This window comes from Mandrillus leucophaeus, unplaced genomic scaffold (genome assembly GCF_000951045.1).
Source record: "Mandrillus leucophaeus isolate KB7577 unplaced genomic scaffold, Mleu.le_1.0 Scaffold766, whole genome shotgun sequence".
NCBI classification, from domain to species: domain Eukaryota; kingdom Metazoa; phylum Chordata; class Mammalia; order Primates; family Cercopithecidae; genus Mandrillus; species Mandrillus leucophaeus.
The window spans coordinates 190,261-196,294 of NW_012108319.1; positions in this window are offsets into that span (position 1 = coordinate 190,261).

Consider the following 6,034-nt stretch of genomic DNA (forward strand, 5'->3'; position numbering starts at 1 on the left):
TTTCTCCCCCTGCTTCCTTCCTGCCTCTTCCTTCTTCCCAGATCTCAAATCCTAGTGATCAAATTACTCATACCCCTCAGTTCTTCGTGTAATGCCTCTGTCTTCACATTGGTGAAGCGTGATGGTGGAGACAAAAGAAATCAAACAAATTAACAAATCAATATCTCATTACAGAAATCAGCACTATGAAGCCAATGAACTTGATGCTGTGAGAGAGAGCAAAGGGGGTGGGTTGGGGAAGTATTTAGATAGGGCAGCAAGGGAGGGCCTCTCTGAAGAAATATCATTGACCCTCAGACTTGAAAAGGAGTTGGCCCTTTGAAAGAGGAAGAAAGCATGTTTGAAGAACAGAGAGGAAGCCAGTGAGGCTGGAGTGTAGTCGACAGGGAAGAGTGTGGCTCCGACAAGCCTGTGGAGAGGTGGGCAGGGGCTCAGCTACACAGGGGCTTTTAAGGCTGCTGAGAACTTGAGCTTTTATCTGAAGTGCAATGAAAAGCCCCTGGCAGTGGTGGTGGGGCGGCGGGTGGGGTGGGGAAGTGGGGGAGTGACATCGCTTCTATAGCCATAGTTTTAAAAGTATCCCGCACATGAGGCATGCAAAGCACATTGCGGGGTGCAGATAAGAGTCGAAGTCAGGGAAGCAGACGGGGGGATCTTGTGGTAGTTCAGGTCGGAGATGATGGTAGCTCTGGCTGAGCGAGGGTGAAGCAGTGAAGATGGAGAGAAACGGATGGAGTCGGGATTTATTTTGTACTTTATTTTTTAATTTTTAATTTTATTAATTTATTTTTATTTGTAAAGATGGGGTCTCGCTGTGTTGCCCAGGCTGCTCTTGAACTCCTGGTCTCAAGTGATCCTCCCAAAGTGCTGGTCTCAGCTTCCCAAAGTACTGGGGTTATAGGCGTAAGCCACCGCACCTGGTAAGGATTTATTTTGGAGGTAGACTAAGCAGGATTTGGGATGGACTGAATGTGAGCAGTGAGGGAGAGGAATGCAGGAATTTATAGCCAGCATGCACGTGAGCCTGTAATCATCTCCCCAGACCCCTGCAATGAACATCTGAGATACTGGTTTCTTTGCACCATACTCTGAGACGGCTGTCCTAGCGTAGCATCCACATGCATCTGTGCTGGGTGGGTGGCGGCTCTCTGAAGTTCTTGGAGAGGAAGTGGGATTTTCGAAAAGAGGCCTACACACTACTCCCAGGTTGTGGGAAGAAAAGTGACAATAGTTAAAATGAAGATGATAATTAATAATAACAATTATAGCTAACACTTGCTGAGCTCTTATTATGAGCTGGGCACCCAAAACCACCCTACGAGAGGTCAAGTATCTTGCCGTAAGTCACACGGGTAGCAAGGGAACAAGGCAGGACAGGCCCCCAGGCGGCCTGGCCCTAGAATCTGCTGTTTTTACCACTGTGCTATTTAGTTGGCTCTGAATACAGGCAGATGCCCTTTGCTGGGCATTGCCATCCAGCATACTTTTTGGATGCAGAACCAGTAAGGTATAGTTCAGGTGCAATCAGTATTTGAGAAAGAGCTTAGGATTTTAGAACCACTTTTTTTTTTAGACAGAGTCTTACCCAGGCTGGAGTACAGTGGCACAATCTCAGCTCACTGCAACCTCCACCTCCTGGGTTCAAGCAATTCTCCTGCCTCAGCCTCCTGAGTAGCTGGGACTAAGGTGCGCACTACCACTTAGTAAAGACAGGGATTCGTCATGTTGGCCAGGCTGGGCTCGAACTCCTGACCCCAAGCCATCCACCCGCCTTGGTCTCCCAAATTGTTGGGATTAAAGGTGTGAGCCACTACGCCTGGCCCTAGAACCAAAACAACCATCACGATAACACCACCACCAAGCAAACCATAAAAACTTGAAAATGTGAAAAAGGGCCTACGCTGGCCAGCCTAAGAAGTGAGGATGCCTGTGACAGACCCGAGGTCACTACTGGCTCTTCTCCAGCTGTGTAGGTCACTAGGCTCATCGCTGTAACTTTGGCTCAGGCACTTCTCCCGGCTGGGACTGAGAGGAGTCAGCCCCTAAACCTTCTCACTGGGAGCTAATGATTAACTGGCTCTATTTCTGCCCCTCCTGGGCCTTATACTCTCTACCCACCCGCAGACACAGGACAGTCTGGGACACCACCAACCTTGGACACCACCAACCTATGGCAAGGCTATACGTTTTTAATTACAAGGAGATACCCTTATCTCTGGCCAGTCCTTTTCTCCATTAATTTACACCTTCTCTTATCTTTTGCATCTATTGTCTCCCTGCAACGAATGTCTATCCAGCATGTGCCTATGCTGCCACTGCCTCTGCAGGCCCCTGTCCCTCAGCTGACCCCTCGGGGGCCTCATTTATCTCCCCGCTGGTCCTCCTTACGCCTGACCCTGTCCAGGCTCGCTTTGATCTGTCCTTTGCTCCTCTCTGCCTTCACCTAGGGTTCTCCTTTCTCCTTTTCAGGCGACGTCCCTGCCCATTCCAGGAATTCTCCTGACTCCAGGGCATGCTGTTTCTGGGAACTGGGCCTCTTTGTCCCTCCAAGAGGACAGGAAAGCGAGGAGGGGAAGTGGCCATTTGCATAGCCAGAGGAATGGGACTAGAGAAAACAGACAGGGTGGGTCTCTTGGGTTCCCAATCAAAGGAAAAGAGGGTCGGAGCAGGGAGGCAGGAGGTCAGGGGCTCTGCGGGGCTGGCTCTATTTAACTTACTCCTTCTGCAAGCAGTCACTTATGAGGTGCCTACTGTGTGCAAGGTGCAGCATGACGGGGCTCAGATACAAATTTGGAGACCTGGGCTGATGACTGGCCAACCCCTCCCTGACCCTGGATGCTGCAATGAGCTGAGGCAGGGGAAGAGACTTGGCCTTGACAGGTGGAAAGCTGCCTGGGTACCCAGGTGGTGGCCCTTGGTGGGGGCAACTGGAGCAGCAGGGGGCTGACCTGTAAAGGAGCCAGCACCGGATGCCCAGCTCTGTCTGGTTAAGGCAGATGTTTTCTTTTCTTTTTTTTTTCTGTGATACGGAGTCTCGCTTTGTCACCCAGGCTGGAGTGCAGTGGCGCAATCTCGGCTCACTGCAACCTCCACCTCCTGGATTCAAGTGATTCTCCTGCCTCAGCCTCCTGAGTAGCTGAGATTACAGGGGTGTGCCACCACAACCAGCTAATTTTTGTATTTTTAGTAGAGACAGGGTTTCACTATGTTGGCCAGGCTGGTCTTGAACTCCTGACCTCAAGTGATTTACCTGCTTCGACCTCCCAAATTGCTGGGATTGCAGGTGTGAGCCTCTGCACCTGGGCTGGGCTGACATTTTCTAACCTGGCTCTGTCTTGGCCTGAGCTAGCCCTCCAACACTTCTGTTAACCTACCTGTTTTCAGCCTGCTGCTAAGCATAACTGTTGAAACCCACAGAGATTTCTGTGTCTCCTTTTTTCTCTAGGTGTCTCTTCAGGCTGGAATTTCTCCCCAAAATGCGAGCACTGGGCTGGTCCTGGGCATTCTGCCATCTACAGCAAATAGAAAAAGAAAATGTGTCCTTACTGTCGCCACCAATGTTTGCTGTGGCCCTTGGGGGAAGGGCGGGCCCCAGCGGCTGCCGGACACACCTGCTGGATAGAGGGAGGAGTCCAGTGCTCAGGTGGGGGCCATCCAGGTGGCCTGGGAAGGTCAAGCACCAGACCCCCTTGCCGGTGCGTGAGGACAGGCAGGCACTGACAAGGCTTCCGAGGACTGCCAGGCAGCTCTGCACGGCATCCCGGGTCTCATTTGCAGGGAAAAAGCTTGAGAATAAAAAAACAGAAACCAAAACTGAACTCTGGAAAGATACATACACAGTTGTCACCGGTGGATGCCTTAGAGGAGGTTGATGGAGTGGGTAGGAGACGGTGCAGGCCTTTGAGAGGACTTCGGCTCTTGTTTTGTGTGAACAGGGGGACGTGGGAAGTTTTGAGCAGAGGAGTACACTGTCTGTCTTGAATTAACTTTTTTCTTTCTTTTCTTTTCTTTTCTTTTTTTTTCTTTTTTTGAGACAGGGTCTCTCTATTGTCCAGAAGTGCAATGGTGTGATCACGGCTCACTGCAGCCTCAAACTCCGGGGCTCAGGTGATCCTCCCATCTCAGCCTCCCAAGTAGCTGGGACCACAGTCATGCACCACCATGCTTACCTAATTTTTGTGTTTTTTTGTAGAGATGAGGTTTTGCCATGTTGCCCAGGCTGGTCTCAAAGTCCTAGGCTCAAGTGATCTGCCTGCCTTGGCCTCCCAAAGTGCTGGGATTACAGGCATGAGCCACCGTGCCTGACCTGATTTGACTTTTAAAAGAACTGCTCTGACTGTTGTTGGAGAATAGAGTGAGGGGGAAAGGGGTGGAAGTGGGAAGAACATTGTCCTAATGTAGGAGGGGGATGGTGGCACAGACCAGGCAATTCCCGTGGCAGTGGGGTGAGAAAGGATCAGATTCTGGGTGTGTCTATATATGTATATGACAGAGTCTTGCTTGGTCAGCCAGCCTGAAGTGCGGTGGTGTGATCATGGCTCACTGCAGCCTCGATCTGGGGTATATTTTAGGGAGTAGAGTTGACAGGCTTTTCTGATGAATGGGATGTGGCATGTGAAAGAAAAAGGGAAAGAAGTCGGGGATGACTCCAAGGGCTTTGGCCTGAGCAACTGCAAGAATGGAGCTGCCATTTGCTGAGAAGACAAAGATGTGAAATCCTCTCCGTCGCCTGGCCCATATCCCCTCCTGACTCTATGGGAATGGAAGCCATGGAAGGGAAGAAGTTTCCTTTGGTGCCTGGCGTCAGTCCTCCCACATTGTCAACAAACCATGTGGAAGGAATGGAAAAAAGGGAAAAAGAAAAGGAGAGCAAATATTTGCCTAAAGGTATCTGAGCAGCTCTTGGGCTTCCAAGGGCCAAGTGGTCTCTACAGTTTGGGAAAGTGGGTCAAAGAAGGATTGGGTTCGTCACGAGTGCCACGATTCCTGTGCATTCTCATCTTGGCGTTTGGGTCTCTAGCCTCATTTTTAAAGTTGTAAAGCTCTTGTAATAATGTAAAGCTTTTATAAAACGACTAACAAGAGTGTATCACAGAGATGTAAGGATAAGGAAGGTGCTTTAGGTGTGTGTTTCTGAACAAATTCTAGGATAGGTGCTATACAAGAGTAAGGTACTATTCCAGGGGCCAAAACCACCTCAGTGAACCAGCTTCATTTTTTCGGCTGTCTTAGCTGTCTGAACTCTTCTTGAAGACAAGGAAGTCAGCAAAGAAAGGACACCCAGTAAAGCCTAGAAGCCTTCCTAATTGGAGAGCGTCACAGACCCCTGATCTGGAGTCTAGGAACTCTTAGTTTAGACATATTTGTAATTGGCTGGGCGCAGTGGCTCACGCCTATAATCCCAGCACTTCGGGAGGCTGAGGCGGGCAGATCACCTGAGGTCAGGAGTTCGAGACTAACCTGGCCAACATTCTGAAACCCCATCTCTACTAAAAATACAAAAATTAGCCAAGTGTAGTGGTGAGCACCTGTAATCCCAGCTACTTGGGAGGCTGAGGCAGCAGAATAGCTTGAACCCAGGAGGCAGAGATTGCAGTGAGCTGAGATCATGCCACTGCTCTCCAGCCTGGGTGACAGAGCGAGACCCTGCCAGGCTACAACAGGAGGCCAGTACAGCAGTATGGTTCAGCATGAGCTCTGAATTTGGATAGCATAGCGTTCCCTCCTGCCTCTAGCTGTGTGAACAAGGGCAAGTTAATTGATCTCCCTAAATCTCTGTGTCCCTCTCTGTAAGTTTAGATAAAGTACTACTTCATAGGGACTTTAAGAGGGTTAAATGAAGAAATATTCATGAAGTGCTTGACACCATGCCAAATAAATGGAAACTGCTTAATAAGTAGCAATTTACTTATTTATTTATTATTGATTGATTGATTGATTGATTGATTGATTTTTGAGACAGAGTCTCTCTCTGTCGCCCAGGCTGGAGTGCAGTGGCATGATCTCGGCTCACTACAAGCTCTGCCTCCCGGGT